The sequence below is a fragment of the Ornithodoros turicata genome, chromosome 1 (genome assembly GCF_037126465.1).
Source record: "Ornithodoros turicata isolate Travis chromosome 1, ASM3712646v1, whole genome shotgun sequence".
NCBI classification, from domain to species: domain Eukaryota; kingdom Metazoa; phylum Arthropoda; class Arachnida; order Ixodida; family Argasidae; genus Ornithodoros; species Ornithodoros turicata.
This window is the reverse complement of record NC_088201.1, coordinates 210,632,248-210,650,573: the sequence shown is the minus strand read 5'-3', so window position 1 is coordinate 210,650,573 and position 18,326 is coordinate 210,632,248. Positions and strand designations below refer to the sequence as shown.

The following is an 18,326-nucleotide window of genomic DNA, read 5'->3' as shown; positions in this document are numbered from 1 at the left end:
TTTCCGATGGAGCACATTCTCATCTGTTCAGCTTCAATCCAATAAGGATAGAGTGCTGTAAGCGCCACCAGCAACAAAAGTACTCCCCTTTCTGGCATAACGCGTTTGATAAGACTCCTTCCCTCTCAGCTGCGATCCGGATAACGCAACACGTGTACGTCCTAAAAGCGATCGTGCGTGCGTTTATAGGTCTGTTAGCTCAGGCGCTAGGTCAAGGCGACGCTTGGTACCATTAGTCGAACAGTCCACATGGAAGACTGTTTTCCGTTAGTGAAAAATGAGCAGTGTGCCAGCAAGCGGGTTTACGTTCGACATCGTTTCCTCATGGTGGAAATAGACTGGGGTTATCGCATTGTCGCACAGTTAACAATTCACATGCTCAAAATCCGAGACATCGGCACAGTTTAAATATTTAATAGGCACAGTTTCACGGTGGCACTGCCCACAACATATGGTGAAACTACAGTCGCGAAACTTGGACTAACCACCAGCGCGTCCACTCTGCTAAGCCTAACCGTCGGTAAAATGTGCATTTCATTCGCTAAAACTACTTCGATGAATATCGAAACACTCGAAGCTGGCACGTTGCCCAGTGAGATCCGACCTCGAAACACAGTCATTGTAAGACCTCGCAGATATGAGCTTTGATTTTGTAGTTTGTAATCTTGACATTTTGAGATATGAGATCTGGGATTTTGAATACTAGAATATCCTGGCATCCCCATTCCTGCGCGTGGTAACGTATAGGTGAACGAGTAACGACTAAACCTAACCTCCTGGGAACAATGGGTTGTCTCCCTTTTTCTTTCTCTGTACAATCGTGAAGCGACAGTGGCCATGAGTGGAGGAGTCGGTACAGCTTGGGACAAAAGTTCACGGAACACGGCACTGGCCTAACTCTTCATCGGAGCTGACCCCTTGCTAGATATCAGGAAGAGATCGAATAAGAAACAGGTGACCGACTGTTCTATCCATCTCAGCACGTGTGTCCAATGGAGAAATGCGACACACCCGTGTTCCGCAAACTTTTGACCCAAGCTGTAGCTAGCATCGCCCTGTAGTTATGTCTGAGACTTCTCCTCGGCTTTGTGACTTGAGACTTCTCCTGGCCTTTCCTCTGAAATGAGCACGAGATACGCAGTGCACACCAGTGTTCTGAACCCTCACAGCAGCAGTTGTGTCGTGATGCTAATATTGGAATAAAAGAAGCAGTAGTGGATTGCACTGTTGCTGTCTACGCTGGTCATCCGGCATTAGTCCCGTTTTCCACAACGAATTAATATAGAACGCTATCTTACGTCTGTCCTTAGCATGGAGTGTATGAGTAGGAGTGACATAGAATACTACAATATTGTAGCATTGCAACAATGGAGGGCTGTTACGGTGGACCCCCAAAAAACATATATGCTGGGAGTAATGAATATACTCTGGAGCCGTGAGGGAGTCTTCTATGGGAATGTTCATTACGTAGTAATACTAAGAGAAGGTAAGGTAGGGGAACGTTACAAGTGCGAATGAAACTGCTGTCAACGTTTCGACGACTGCGTTGTCTTGAACAGGACTCAGGAAGAGCAACAGTTCAGTTGAAGACGATGCCGTGCTGGAAACATCAAGGCCCTGCAGTCGTGTTCGAGGTAGGAACACCCTCTCGTACTGCCACAGGAGAACTTTATAATATATTGAATTATTCTTAACTACGCCAATAAGCATTTGAAACGTGTGTCCCCGAAATTACATAGATGAGTTCAACGTCTGAAACGTTATGTTGTTTACTGCTACAAAAGTACATGGAGAAAAAGTAGAGCCCACAATGCCGTACATCGGTTCAACACGAATGTAACTTGAGATGTACCGGTTACTTCTCATGAGTTATACTTCCTTAGTCTACAAGTATCCGTAGTAACGACAGGACGTAGTAACGACGACGACGTAGTACAAGAGTCCGTAGTAACGACAGGAATGACACAACAAGCAACATTGTCGTACGACAGACACATATCCCGTCACTGCAGACAGTCTCGCTGTGGCGAGAGGTACTTGTCGTACAATAAACAGTATGGGAAAGTCATACCTAATAAAAAAAACAAGAAAAGGTAAAAAAAAAAGCTCGACGCGACAGCTGTTGTATTGTTATTATTGCCGTTACTATATTATTATTGTTGTTGTAATTGCTGTTATCATTGGTAGCTTGGTCGTGTCGTCGCATTCGCTAGCTGGTGCCCGGCTGTGGGTGTTGGTAAAAGCAGAGTTGCTGACAATGGTTTGAGAGCGCATGCTCACTAGCCTCTCTCGCAAAATGACGTGCCATGTTCATTGTCTATGCTTGACGACAGCACACAAACACACACACACAAAAGACAAAGATAGCATGTACCAACACCAAAAACAGCTTCGACGATACACTCGAAATCACATTTCGTGCGCGTTACTGTCGCCATGTTGTAAGACCAAGAAACCAAGAAATGTAGAGAAACACAGAGACAAATGTGGAGAACAAAGAAATGTGCCCAGGAAACGTTCCTTTATTGGACAGTTACTTTTCTATGTACAACGAAACAAAGAAAAACTTGACACATGGTTTTCCAGAAAATAGCTTGTAGGACATACGGAATTTTCACAAATTCGATTATTTGTGTGCTAGGAAGGGTTGTAGGAATTTACTTCTTTTTAATTTAATGTACTGGTCCTTTTTAGTTCTCACGCGCACATTAATAACACCATTCGTAACGAATATTTCCTCTTCGTGTGGCTTCCAATGACGACTAATACCCCTGTCAGACGGGAGCACTTAGTGCCTAAACGGTTACGGTCTTAAGTGCGTACTGTCTTTAAAATATTGCACGACGGTCAGTCGTACGGCCTTTGCGACAAAACTGATGTGTAAAGGCAACGGAGCCCCAGCAATACAGGTTACTGCCTTCCCCAGAAACGATCGTTACGATAGAAACGATCTCGATCCTTACCAAACGCCATGGACAATTAAGATGGTGCAGATTTCCTTCAATTCGAAATAAAATGTTTTTATGAGCCGTAATGTTCTGCGAACGCTTTTTCGTGCCGAGCGCCTTAAGTTTTCCTGGTGGATATTTGCACTTTGATTGTCACTATACCTCATCAGTTCGTAGTGATACCCTCGAACCACTGCACTTCGTGTCGTCTGCATCAAAAACTGTGCGAGCACAACGAAGCATCGAAACTGCTTCAAGACAGATATCGCTTGCTGTTTTTAGAATTGGCTAAGTGCGAACCAAACGTTGCTTCCGAGTACTCACAGGATGTGATGAAACTACAGTTCCTTCAACGTTCGCAGATGCGCTTATCGGTGTAGTCCGCACCGGCAAAGCGCCTTCACGGATACCGTCTGGCAGCCTTTCGGGGTCTAAGGTGATATTTCAGCCAGGGGAGTTTCTTAGTGTCATTGCCTTAAAGGCCGTACGTGTGCCAACCTGACAGAGGTATAACATACGCCACCTGTACGCGTAGTAGGCCTGATGCTAATTCTGTTTCTGGCAGTTTCTAAACATGACGGCGCCATTATTATTTGTGCCGTTCGGTGCGGTTCCGCTGATGAAGCAATGATGAAGTTGTAGTACATGTCGAAAAAGACACAACTGAAGTGGTTCGAGGTCGCTATGGCTTGTGGTTAAGTTTTTTCCCGGGTTTCAGATGCCGGGCGGACCGCAGATCGCTGCCCACAATCCGGCACCCGCGCGCGACGATTCCAGCGCCCTCCGGCGTACATTGACTTTGATATTAGCACTTGGAGACCATCCTTGGGCCACTTCACACAAGAGGAAGATATTTCACCTGTTTCACGGCAAACCTATCAGAGTGCGCTGCAATCATCGCGCGGGGGCGCCGAATTATGGAGAGCGCTCTGTGGTGCGCGCGGCTTCTCAAACGAATTTTTGAACCTGGGAAAAAACGATATCACAAGCCATAGCAACCTCGAACCACTTCAATTGCGTCTTTTTCGACATGTACTACAACTTCCTCATTGACATCTGAGAGCTAAACCGATAATTAAAAAGTTAAAGAATTACTTACCGCTAATTAATTGACAAGGGGGCAATGAAAAAAAAAATTGGATAGACCACACAACTGCCAAGCACGTACGGTTGGTTCCATTTGTGTACAGCACTCCGTTTTTTCTTTAGCCCCTGGCCCTTTTTCGGTGGGACACCCTGCATATGTAATCAGCGGAAAAAGCCATTAAAGAGACAACTAAATGACACTACACGTGTTTGAAATTCAAAATTACAGATTAATATGGCTTCTATGGCTGCACGCAGAGAAACAGATACTCATGGAACGATGCCACAGCAACAGAGGACACGTGTTTCGCCGTGTTTGCGGCTCGTCAGCTCTGGGTGGCTGCGCATCGTTCCAAATTGGCAAACCAGGGGTCACTCAGCGAGCGATATACACCTGGGAGGGTGACTGAGCACTTCTCACTGCCACAGTGCAAGCCAGTGAATTATAATCAGCGGGAAAAAGCCGTTAGAGAGACAAGTAAATGACACTAGGCGTGTTTGAAATTCAAAACACGTGTCATCTGGTGCTGTCGCATCGTTTCATGAGTATCTGTTTCTCTGCGTGCAGCCATAGAAGCCATCGTAATCTGTAATTTTGAATTTCAAACACGTTTCGTGTCATTTACTTGTTTCTTTAATGGCTATTTCCCCCTCATTATAATTCACTGGCTTGCACTGTGGCATTGAGGAGTGCTCAGTCACCCTCCCAGGTGTAGATCACTCGCTGAGCCACCCCTGGTTTGCCAATTCCGAACGATGCGCAGCTGCCCAGAGCTGACGAGCCGCAAACACAGCGAAACACGTGTCCTCTGGTGCTGTCGCATCGTTCCGTGAGTATCTATTTCTCTGCGTGCAGCCATAGAAGCTATCTTAATGTGTAATTTTGAATTTCAAACACGTCTAGTGTCATTTACCTGTTTCTTTAATGGCTTTTTTTTTTCTGCATTATAATTCACTGGTTTGCACTGTGGCATTGAGGAGTGCTCACTCACCCTCCCAGGTGTAGATCGCTCGCTGTGCGACCCCTGGTTTGCCAATTCCGAACGATGCGCAGCTGCCCAGAGCTGACGAGCCGCAAACACGGCGAAACATGTGTCCTCTGGTGCTGTCGCATCGTTCCATGAGTATCTGTTTCTCTGCGAGCAGCCATAGAAGCCATCTTAATCTTTAATTTTTAATTTCAAACACGTCTAGTGTCATTCTTTTTTTTTAATTGCGTGTTATCGCCACGAAGCAACTGTGGCTATGAGCGGCGTGCAGATGTGGACAGACGGAGAGAGGACAGCAGGAAGGAGTGGGGGACAGGGGGATTAGTATGCGTCCTGGGCCGACTTCAGGGGGAACTGTGCCGACATTCGTCTGGAAAGTCTTCGGAAAACCCAGGGAAAACCTCAGACAGCACAGCCGGCGCTAGGATTCGAAAATATATCCCATTCCATCCGTCATTCGTCATGCGTGACAAGAGTTCTGTCGTTATAGCGGAGTCAAACTGCGGCACTGCAGGTACCGTAGTTAACGTACCTTGGGACGGAGGCACTGCATGTGCCCCTTTGTCCTCGGCTGGTCCTTTCGGCTCCGAAGTTGCCGAGTTGTCCGAAACCAGTCTCTCCTCTGAACGAGACCGCTGATGAACAGGGCCTTTGTTCCGGAGGTTGTATCTGCCTGCCGGCGAATGGTGCATCGGCTCCGGGGCTCGGGCACCGAGTGGGAGCTCTGAAGCACTCAAAAACACACTCAAGTGGGAGCTCTGAAGCACTCAAAAACACACTCAAACAAACAAAACGCTAGCTCAGAAGAAGAAAAAAAAATGACACCCCGGAAAAAGAACAAAAACAAACCGGCGGGTCCTGAATGAAAGAAAAGAAAAAGAAAAAACGTACCAAAGGAAAAATTAACAACGCGTGCTGCGTCCTCCCCGCTGTCGAACGGACGAACTGTGACCCCAAACGTTGGGCGCCAGTTGTGGAAACCCGGTGTTTCCACAACCTCGGGGCGTCAGTCCGTCCGTTCCGTCGCCAAGAAAGACACAGCAAACGAAAAGGTTCAAACAACAAGCAAGGATTTATTACATACCGCTCGCACTTGGCAAATACAGACCAGCCCACAACCGGCAATATCCAGGAAAAAGCCCCCCTGCGTTGTCACGCCACTCGCTTATATCTGCTTCCCACACATCACTAGCGCCCCCTGCTTGGGAGCGTGTGAGCCCCCGCAAGTCGCTATCAGTTCGCTGATAGCGCTGCCTTTGTCAAAGGTCATGGTCTGTGTCGTCTTGATCACGAGACCCAACAAAACATATATATATATATATATATATTACCAAAATATATTACAGAAATATGTTCCCTACTGCTTTAATAATAGCTATAATATAATTGGGGGTTTACGTCGCGAGACAACTGAGATCATGAGCGACGCCACAGCGGTCGGTCTGTGGTTTTCTTTTGCCAACCTGAGGGTTAACGTTAAGAAAGCTCATCACACGGCACCCCGTATTTAACGTCCCTCGCGGAAGACGGCGTGTCTAAGCAACTTGTACCCGGCTACCAAGTTGCTGGCGTCCTCGGCCGGATTTTTAATTTAATAACTTAATAATAGCTGTCGAAAAATTGCAAGAACCACCGTTTCGTGACTCGCAAATAGTCGGCCGAGCTCAGCTTTCCGTCAAGTTAAGCGGCGGAAAAAGGTATCCCGCCCATTCTTTTTTCGTCTTGTTCTTATTTCAGACAACTTTCCCTCGCAACGGTGCTGCCATTATCGGTAGAACCTTGGAAAAGAAAAAGCGCAAGTGCAAGTACATGACCTCCTCGGATCGCTTCTTTCGGAGATCTGAGAGTGGTCGGCTTGAAACGACACTGAGTTTTCCCAATACTTTTCAGGCTATCATCATTCCAGTAGTGAACGTATTTTTCAATACAATAGAGTAAATCCGACATGCTCTTTCTCTTTCTGTCAAAACCAAGTGAGGTTGACTTGGCAAATACTGGAGTTCAAGTGAAAAAAATAATAATTTATCGCATATTAAAAATCCGGTAAAAGTGCTCAGAAGTCGCGGCAATATCTCCCCAGGGATTAACAATGTTGACCGCGCATAATGTGCAGAGAAGTAGATTTTTTTTCGGTGCGATTTTTTATCGCGTTTGGTAACACGCCCTGTATAGCGACTGCATCCATTGTGCACGGCGACACAATTCCCGCGCCCTTCTGTTTGTTCGTCTTGCAGGTGAGCTTTCATGAGAGCTTCCGTGTCCCGTCATAGCGTCAAAGGACACTAAAGAAATAATTCCGCGCCGCTACCTTCGGAGTTGTGTGTTTCGGAGTTGTATCTATGTCCAGCACAGCCATGAGGAGAGTCCAGCACAGTCTTGGTTGGTACTTGTGCATATTGTCGATGCTTGGTGCGGGGCTGGTAGCAACTTACAACGTCTGTAATGTTGGGCGAAAGAAAGGTAATGCACTTGAATTATTGGTTTTCTTTATTTATACTACCGGCAAAAGTCAAAGTAGGGTGGTACGATACTCATATGGATATACAGGGTGTCCCAGAAAACGTGTCATTGAATTATAATAAAAAAACTACGCCACCTAGAATCATGCGGTCAACAGCATTTGTTCTTATTAGGTTTTTGCCTCCTCCTAATGTGAATGTCATGTACTCCAAGTTTAATTATGTAAATATTTGCCAACTGAACTCGGAAATTTGCCAAGTAACGGTCACTTTTTTACCCCACCAATATGAAGAGCGTGCCGAATTCACTCAAATCCATGATAATTCACAGTGATATTCACGAGCTATCCCATCGGAAAAAATAGCCGAATATCATGCTTTTCGGAGCACCGGACCATAGCGCGCGATGACGTTTTGAGCGCAATCGCTCTCAGTGCGACGAAAGGAGGTTCCGAAGCCAGCCCACAGAGTGATAGTAGAGAAAGTAACAGTTCCTAAAATTGGGAGAGGGAAAGCATTATCCCAGCGAAAGTCGGACGTGATAAGCCGTGCCTGTTTTATCTCTTTTTGCGATGTCGGGGAGGGCTGGGTTTCCAACCTCCTTTCGTCAGACTGACAAAGATTGCGCTGAAAAATTCATCGTGCGCTATTCTGTGCGACCTCCGTAGAGCGTGATGTTCGGCTATTTTTTCCGATGGGATAGCTCCTGAATATCCCTGTCAATTATCATTAATTTGACTAAATTAGACACGCTCTTCACATTGGTGGGGTAAAAAAGTGACCTTTACTAGGCAAATTTCCAACTTAAGGTCGCAAACATTTACATAATTAAACTTACGTTACACGACATTCACATGAGGGGGTGGCAAAAACCCAGTAAGAACAAATGCCATTGTCCGCATGACTCTAGGTGGTGTAGTTTTTTTATTAGAATTCAATGACACGTTTTCTGGGACACCCTGTATATGAAATGGAAAACCATGAAAATCAAGACCAGGACAAAATGAAAAAGAGTGCATCTTCGGGCAATATACCATCAACAACTGAACAGCTGAAGAAATAATGCGTAGTTCCCAGTTTTTGAATAAATTCTATAAAATGGTTAAGGGAAGAACTGTGATATGTGTTCCCTGGGAGTTGGTTCCAGTCAACCGTTATGCCCGAAACAAATAGCTGCCTACTATACACCTAAATTTTAAAACGGACTGCCTTTCTTCGAATATTGAGTACTATCTTCTTGGTCATACTGTATCTGGTCCCACACTTCTGAGGCATATCCAAGCAATGGTCTTATTGATAATATGTATGCCACAATTTTCGTTACAAAAGAATATGAGCCCAGAACACGTATAATACAAGAAAAAGTTTTTAGTAGTGGATGCACAGATGTTATTTTTATGTATGTTCTGAGACCAAATGTGAAAGTCACACCCAAATCTTTGCGCTGAGTAACAGTTAGGAATTTAGAGTTAGTACGTAGTCATGGAGCCGAATTTATTCAGTCGCAATGGATGACAAAATGTAAGGTCTTCATTATGGGGGGGGGGGGGGGCTTCGTTGAATATGAACTACTACAGACAGTAATAGTAGTTTTCACTACCAATTGTAAACGCTTAATAAATGTACCAGCGGTATAGCTCAGTGGATCCGGCATCTGCTCGTTGACAGTACAACCAAGTTCAAGCTTAATGCAGTGCTACTTGATGTTTTCCGTCAGAGTTCCTGACGGATGTCGGCAATGCTACCCATGACGTTTGACCCGAACACCTACTACCCCGTGTCATCCGCTAATCTGCGTTCTATGTGCGCGTCTGTAATAGGTACTTAGAAAGAAAGAAAGGATGTTGTAAGGAAACTTGAAACACTGTGTCAGGCCTGCTATGTAACCCATACGTGGCCCTGCCATTTGCTGGAGAACGAGAGACACAAGAGGAACCCTCTGATGGTGGAAGCATCCCGAGACGAGGTGTAGAAAATTTTAAGACATAGTTGTAGCAGCTGACGACAAAGTGTTCAGCACCTGCCTCTTGAACAGCACCTGGATCGAATGCAACGAACGGAAACGAACGTGATGATCAGAATTACAATCGGTCCGATCACACGTTTATTTCTAACAGGCATCCAACCCGTACAGTCGCGATCCTGCTATTATAGCGGTAATTGCGTCTTTTTCCCTTCTTTCAATAAGGTTGCGCCTTTGTTAGTTGGGTGCACGTTGCTGCCGTGGTATTTAGTTGCGTCTTGTTACGGCACGCTGCTCGGGGAGGACGTTGCGTTCTAGGCCGGCTTCGTAGGACTTGGTTTGAGCCTGTCTTTACAACGAAACTCGTTCTTGACAGGTCTTTTTTCCGCTGTTGCTCTTGCAAATTCAGCGCAGCATCTCTTCAAGGTTTGTCTCCCGCCACTCCGGAAACTCCACAAGCAACCAGATGCCAAAATATTTGTGGGTGTGAGTATGCTATAATACTAATTAATTCGTACATTCACAGAGAAACAGCCGATAACCATCTATTTGCAAATGCCAAGTTCCTCTCACTGATGTCAGTCATACACACTTGGTGTTGGAGTTCTCCGAAGTATCATGTCATGATCGGCTGTGTATATAAATTGTTTTGAGAACATGTGGCTTTGCTTCGCGAGGCAACTATGATCGTCAACGACAATACAGCGGTCGGACTGTTGGCACGGCACACAGTATTTTTAAACGAGGTATAGTTCGCTTTTCACGGATCAGGTCGTATATTTTTGTTGGAAAGGCTAGTGCTTTTCCTTCTTTACCAGGTTACTGCGTTATTTTGCGTGAAGTTGGGTTGTAAGGTATAATTAGTACCGGCATCGCGAAGCACTTGAATACACGCAATTTGGAATTCCCGCGCATAGGGACGAATGCAGGACCACATGTAACGACACTGTGGCGTTACGAGGGCGTTCCTACCAATCTCCTGGCTAGGCTAGGCCGTGTAGCAGCATCGCGGCCTCCGGTTAGCTGTCGTCGTCGCTCCCACGTGACCACCCCAGAGTAAACATAATGCAACGTCACGTGAACGGATGAGAGGCTCTCTGGTGTTCTCCTCCCTGTGGATCTACCCGCGCTCCAACCTCTCACTGCAAAATGCAGATAACATTGGAAACACGTAGCTTTCAAGCGAATAGTTTTATAGGAGACTTGTTTGGAGTCAAATGCTCCTGCGACATGAAGGTCTCTCAATTATCTCAGGAAGCGAACGCGTTTTTAGGAGGTCTTTACGTCCCTTTAGGAGCACGACGTCTTCCAGCGACCTCTACTTTTCATCACGTATCTGTGGCCCGGAAACTGTCGGTCGTAAATGCTTTAGTTGTCGACTGCTGTCACTGTCCTCTCCTACGTCAATGTTCTTTCTGTGTTCCGTTCCACGCCGCTCACACTCGGCGTCCTTCGTTCGGCGTTCCCAGTGCTAGTTCGTCATGCAAGGTCCTTGTTCGCGCGCATTTACGACAGCCCGAAAAGCATGGGACGTGTCTAGACCGAGCAATTAGGCGAGCGACGCGACAACGCGTGCGTGTTTTTTCTGTGTTCTTTGTAACTCATGTCCCCCAACGAAGAACGCCTGGACAATTCATGAATTAATATTTCGTTGCCTTCAGAGTCCGAAGCCGTCGTGATGAAAATCACTAGTTGGAATCGGGGAACAGTGTGGACAGAGTGAACACGACTTTACTCAAGGAGAATCTTGGGCAATATAGAGTGCCTGCAATTGTGTGATATTGTCTATTCATCCAGCCTGCATACGGCTTCTGTGACCCAGCTTCCATACTTTCGCTATACTTTCGCTTGACCTGGTTCCTTTCTGTCCCAGGTTGGTTGGCCTTTTTAATCCCTTTCCTAGAAGGTAGAAGGCATGATAATTGAGAGGGATATTCAGGAGCTGTCCCATGGGAAAAAGTACCTGAACGTCATGCTTTCGGAGATCCCGAGCAAAATTCACCACCACTTTTTGAGCGCTGTCAGTCCAATGAAAGGAGGTTGCAAACCCAGCTCACAGAGTGATAGTTCCTCAAATTTGGATATGGAAGGCATGATCCCAACGGAAGCTGGATGCGATAAGCCTGTGTTATATCCTTCTACGATGCCGATGTCGGTTGGGTTTCCAACCTCCTTTCCTCGGAATGACAACGATTGCGCTGAAAAATTCGTCAGTTATCGTGAATTTCAGTAAATACGGCATGCTCTTCACATTGGTGGTGTAAAGACGTGACCTTTACTTGGCAAATTTCTGAGTCCAGTTCGCAAAAACTTACATAATTAAACTTACGTTACATGACATTCACATTAGGACGTGTCAATAAACCTAGTAAGAACAAATGCCGCTGACCGCATGATTCTACACTGTTAAAACAGAACTTCACCACATAGCACGCTCTTAGCCAACCATCATTCCCAATAATATCATTCTGTGTCCTGATTTGTTCAAAACAGGGGGCAGGCGCCTATCTGGGACAAGATAATATGTCCCAGATAGGCGCTTCCTCCCATTTTCAACAAATCAAAACACAGAATGATATCATTCGGAATGATGGTTGGCTAGGAGCGTGCTATGTGGTGAAGTTCTGTTTTAGCAGTGTAGGTGGAGTAGTCGTCTCATTATAATTCAATGACACGTTTTCTGGGACACCCTGTGTAAAAGTGTCCACACACAAGAGCTACCGCTGAAATTCGCGTTACACAATCGTAACCGTCCTGTAATTCCTCACACGAGTCATGTTTAAATGTACATGAGTTGCCTTACGAAAATTGATCTTTCGCTGGTTTGAGAATTCTGTTCGTCTTCTCCGTCTGGTTGGGCCATGACTCAGGCTTTTCACATTATGCAGAGAGAACACTTCCTTTCATCTCTTTGATATGTTTTTGCCACTGGTCGTCGCAGAACGCGCGGTGCGTGCGCGAATATCTGTAGTCGGCAGGTGCCGCGCGTGCGCTGGAAAACTGGTTTTTCCTATGTCACACGCACGCCGAGCGCGCCCAGAAACATAGCCTCCTATATACCACATTTCTGCCCAATGAGGCGAATGCGGCCGTTCACGCAACCGTACGGGGGCCGCGAGTTTCCTCGGTCGGAAACACGGACGGTCAGAGCAGTGACGACCTTTGCCTACCCCGTAAGTGCGCGCTGCCGTGTGCTCGGTGCATACCTTGCTCTACAGTTCTCTGCGGAGAAAAGCGTCCTGGATGGGCGCATGCTGTCCGGGCTGTGTCATCGCTCGATAAGCCAGTGGTTATCGAAAGACGCCGTGCCAGTTATCGTTGGTACAGTCTCTTTTAGGTATCATGTCACTTCTCCGCCTATCAGACGCTACCGGCAATAATCTGCAATATGCGTGTAGGAAGACGGCGTCATGAGCAATACTGCTGATATCGCATTGAGGTAGCTATCACGGACCTAGGAAACTGGCGCCACTATTGTGGACGACCGAAGCATGTGCGTTTGCGGATCATTGGGCAGGGTATACAGGCTATTCGCTGCGAGATCGACCTATAGGGGGCGATACTGTCACCATTCTAGTGTGGATAACACGTGGGGCGATGTTCGGAGTTGATGATTCTTTTCCCTAATTCTTGTGTATATTCACCGGAAGATCACTTGTGCCGCGATGGTACGGTACTGTTCGGTTCCCCAATGCTCCACCTACTGCACTGAACGCAGAATAAACGCGTAAAAGCAGACGACGCGTCCACACTGCGGTAGTTCTTCATTCTCCGTAGCGCGCCGACACCGTTCGATCTCGGAGCGAATATATAGGAGGCTATACCTGACATCTTCGCAGCAATGCCCCGTGCATTTCGGCCTTTATGCACGCTAGACAACGCAACATGAAAGATCATTCTAAACGCTTAGACGCATTCTGCACTAAATAATGCTGTCAGGGAATGTGCAGTGATATACGCTCGTATTTTATATGTTTCAGATCGTGAATTATATCTGCGAAAATGCATATCTATGCGTTGAGAAGGTTGGAGAAGAGGTACCACAGGTAATAAACGCTACTTTGCAACATTGCTATAACGTACGCATGGGAAAGCACGAACTGAGAGCATAAGTTTGCTTACCTATACTTAGAAACAGATCAAGCCCTGCCAACTTTGCCCATAGATATAAAACGCTCTCATAACACTTCCGATTTTCAACGCAGTGCGGCCGCTTGCTTTAAACTGTTGCCTGTGCACTGACCACGTTAGGGAAATCACCTCCCGGAGAGACAGGGACGATGTACTCAGAGCACGTTCGCGTGCTTTTAAAGCAAACAACGTAAAATATCGTGCGCTAACAAAAAACATGTTATTCCGTTCCACCGTATGGCTGGCATCCGCCAACGTTTCTTGTGTTCGACATCAATGTGCTTACTACATTCTCCGCTGGCGAAGATACAGATCTATGACCGGAGCTCTTGAGATGTCTCGGAGTACGCTAACAAGAGAAATCTGTTCAGCAGAAAAATATATGTTTTGTCAACTGTTATCAGTGAAATTGCATAAAAATATCATGAGATCCGCGAGGTGCGAAATATACGATTAACTAAAACAATTTCCTGAACCTTGATACGATATTTGCGAAAAATATCATTTTAGAAGTACACTATGAAAACAGGACTACACCCTATAACACGGCCTGCGTCAAGCGTTACATGGTTGACGCACGGTTGACAATTAAAAAGTGACTCACTTTTTACTCACTTAAGATATTCTCCCATAACCTGATTCTAATATTAAATCAGGTTATGGGAAAATATCTGATCAACAGCACTGATCAATTTTTACCAACAAATACATGTGTGTTTTTTTGTTTTTGTTTTTTTGTTTCAAATTCTATTTACATGATTTTCCTTTCTTTTTTCAAGAGTGAAATTTACGAAGCCAAAGTAACACTTTTGGTCGGATACGAGGTGCGTGTCGGATTAACCTCCATTCCATGACAAAACACATTCCCTATTGACATTTTAATAGCTTAATAGAATGTAGAGACCGTCCTTTGGCGCGCTCACATCTTCGTGAAGTACATGAAACAATCGGCGGCGAAAACGATGACCCACCTGTACCTGTTCCCTTCTCACCGTTTTTCCAGATAACTGTGGCATTGCAAGTTGCAACCCAGCTGCCACTAAGAGCAGAAGCGTCAAACAGGAATCTCTAGGGGGAGTTTCGTGTCCCCTTTGTTCTCGATAACCTCACTTCTTGAGGGAAACTGGTGGCAGTCGACAATTTCAACCTCTCGAAATGACGGTTTTCGCAATTTATTTGAGCTGCTACCACTGTAGTACAGACTGTTTTCGGTAATCGAGAATGAGATCCTGCGTATGCTACCTGGTTTCTGAGAGTTAGTTCATAAAACATGACTTATGTCAATGAAAGTTTGGAAAATTCCTTGTAGCACGTGCTCACAGCACCGTACAAAAATGTGTCTGATCGCATAACTTTCCCTAGCGTGCTTTCTCAAAACTTTCAGAGCCACAGCTGTAAAGTCATGGAGGTAAGAAACTAAGGAGAGGGCTATAAGATCGGAGGGCCGTGGGACCCCTCTAGCGGTCGCTCCTGGCAATACCACGCCCATCTAGTTGCCCGGTCACGTGATCCCCACATGTTTCGGCGTTATGGCGGTCTGCTCGGAGGATTGGAAGTTTAGCAAACCTCATTTTCAGCAAACGTCTTACCTTCAAGGAGTCCATTCGCACAATACTTTGAAGGTTATGGGTTGTTTCAACATTTGCCGCGTGATAAATCACAGCAAACGTTGAACGAAACAGAAGAGAAGCCAGGCAATGTCACGATGACGTACGTACGTCTTCTAGCGATTTGTGATCCATTGCTTCCACACTGAGATGATCTATCTTGTGTTTCAACGGGTGTGATAACTTCTAACTCCAAAGATGTTATGAAAGCGGAAACAAATTATTCGGCCGCAGCTCGTCTCTGTATTCAGGTAAGATACGCCGCGGACATGGAGGACGCCATGTTTTATGACGTCTTGCCGTGACGTTTATGGGTCACGTGTATGGGCAACTAACCACAATGCCATGCGCGGGTCACAGCACGCTCGCTTGCATTGGGAGAGGCGCTTAGGGCATCTCCTTAGTTTCTTACCTCCATGTGTAAAGTGGAGGTATAATGGGGGAGATTCTGGAGTCAGTGAAAGAGTGTCTGAAGCGCGGTGGTCGACGCATCGAGTAAATCGCTTCCGCCCGCGCGTCACAGAGGGCGCCACAGTCTCACGTTGTAATGTCTCAGGTGGTCCCAATGGCTATCGCTGTTGGTCAGATAAGAATATGGCAGAATTAACGCGAATCTTCAGCGCTCTATAGCGTTGAGGATTCGCGCTAATTCTGCCGTGTTCTCTTTATATGGTTAATGAACCCCCAAAACCCCATGTATATTCAAATTGCCATAAATATATGCCTAAAAAAAACTGATCATTCTGAATCGTGGGTGGTCCTGACCATGTTGTGCGGTGAAGTTCTGTATTGAAAGCGTACTTACGAACACCGGGTATAACAAAGTGCACTTGGGAAAGTATCGTATTCGCAAGTGATCATTATGAGGAGATCTGAACATAAACATGCAACTTGTTGCAGTCGCGCTGTGCCTTGTTTCTCGCCAATACAGCCCCAGTGTGGGGCTCCACTACCAGTGGAAAGGGAAAGAGTTCGTAATGCAACGGCGTTTCGCGGCATTCTCAGAATCTGGATAATCTCGTCTTGCAGCATACCTAGTTTATTGTCAGGACTGATTTTCTGTGGTTGCGTTGCCTTGAAATTAGAGTGCTTTTTATTCCGTCGCGGTGCTTTAAGAAGCCTGATTTCCAGTGCAATGCCAACTTCATCCGCCTTTTCTATTCGCAGCTCATGGAGTGCATGATCGACATGATCCTCACCAAATGGGTTAGTATCACACCCCTTATGATGTTACTACTAGCTGCACTTTGTTGCAGACACAGTACCACAGCTGTCCCGCATTTACGAAAACTGCGTTATAAGGAATATGTCGCAAAATTACCGCTCAAAATAAAACTGCGAGGACGAGCAAGAAAACGCTGAAGTTTCCTCGGCCATGAGCACCCTCTTTCTTCTACATTCTGTGTTCTTCTGATGGGAGCGGAGGGGGAGATATTCTTTTATTAGAGGGAAAAGCCGACGACAAGTGCTGACATGTCAGTACTTCAGGTGACATGCCCGTAGCCCGTTATGTGTGTGGAAAATTTCAGCAACATAAACCGTCTTCACCGAATAACGGCTTGGATCTTTCTGTTCGTAAAGAACGCCATAGGGCAGCAGAAGCAAAGAGGGCCCCTACGAACAACCGAAGTCGTGTCAGCTGAACGTTATTGCATCGGACAGGTACAACTTTTAGCCTTCATGGACGAGGTTCGTGCTCCAAGAAAGGACAAGCCGGTTCCTAAAACCCCGAAGATACATGATCTTCGACCATTCCTTGACGAAAATGGAATTCTACGAGTTGGAGGACAGGTGACAGCCAGCCCATTAGCGTTCTCTCAACGTCACCCTATAGTAACCCCGGCACACTAGCACTACGGCGAGTTTGTGATTACACAGTCACATCGTCAGGTACTTCGCTCTGGAATGTGCGACACTTTAGTACAAGTTCTTCTGATGCTTGTACTATTCAGACGTGTATAAAAGTTTCTCTGGGTTAGGAACGCGGAGTGGCTTGGACTGATTCTTCAACTATAGGCAGCTGTTTTGGAGTTATCTTTGCACAACATTTGGTGCCGAAACCCGGGAACTAGTCGCCTGCAAAAAGCGTGGAGAGGTTTTCCTCATGCTTAACGACAGTAATGCATTTGATCGGATCAGGGTCGAACGAGCAGCGGGACGCACGCCAGCCACCAAGATAGTCAACGAAGCCACTGCCACGATTCAAGACGCTAACGTAACTGCAGAGGCGCTCAACGATTTCCTTGTCAAGTTGGTCATCTGCAGCTAGGAACTCCAAGCACCTGTCGACAAATCGAGTACCAAACACCCGCTGAGAACTTTGAGGTTGAGTACGCCTCAGTGCTAACATTACGAAGAGAGGGTAACGGAAGTCATTGGGAATTTGCGCCTCAACTTTGAACCACTGGGAGCTACGTAACCCTCCAGTTTCACGGCAGCTACTGCTGTAGCTTCACCGCACAACACCGGCATATTCGATGTCGACTAATAACTCTGGGGTCAAACCGCTGCGTCTTCAACTACTGAAGCTTCGAGGAGACCTCACGGCATGGCAGCCCTTCTGGGAGCAATAAAAGGCAAATGTACACGACAATCTCAAACAAGGCAAGTCTGACAAGTTCCACTATCTTCTTTCGCTATTGGTGGGAACTGCGGCGGCCGCTATATCGCGACTCCAAACAACCGAAGCGAAGTATGACGGCGCCATGCCGCTACTCACTCAACGTGTCGGTGATCGGGCGAATCTCGAGAAGCAGCTCCTCAATAAACTCAGAAACCTCGCATTGGTGAGGTCATCCAAAGACACGGCATGTCTAGGAAGTTTGTATGACCATGTGCTAGCGAACATCTGCGGACGGAAATCATTGGGAGTGCCCACCTGCACTTAGTCGGCCATGATCTCTCAAATCCTTCTTGCATCAATACAGGGCGACGTCATCCTCGAATACCACCATGGCAAGCTTCGTAATGCAGTAGACACTCCTGGAACGTCTCTACCTACATGGCATGATCCCAGGCCGCCTTCAGAAGGCAATATTGCCACTTCGACAACTATTTCCGAAGAGCTGGACCAGCTGTTAAGTTATTGAACGCGTAAGTAGAAAGTCAGGAGTTGGGACTCCCGTTGTGGGAGTCAACAAGAA

General features: G+C 46.3%; 1 long non-coding RNA gene across 1 annotated transcript; it reads left to right on the top strand.

Moving 5' to 3' along the window:
- The first annotated feature begins 12,571 nt into the window (after positions 1-12,571).
- LOC135376036 (uncharacterized) lies at positions 12,572-16,369 on the top strand. The gene is made up of 3 exons (XR_010417500.1): positions 12,572-12,618; positions 13,426-13,491; positions 16,351-16,369. It is a non-coding gene; the product is annotated as an uncharacterized LOC135376036 (long non-coding RNA).
- The last annotated feature ends 1,957 nt before the right edge of the window (positions 16,370-18,326 follow it).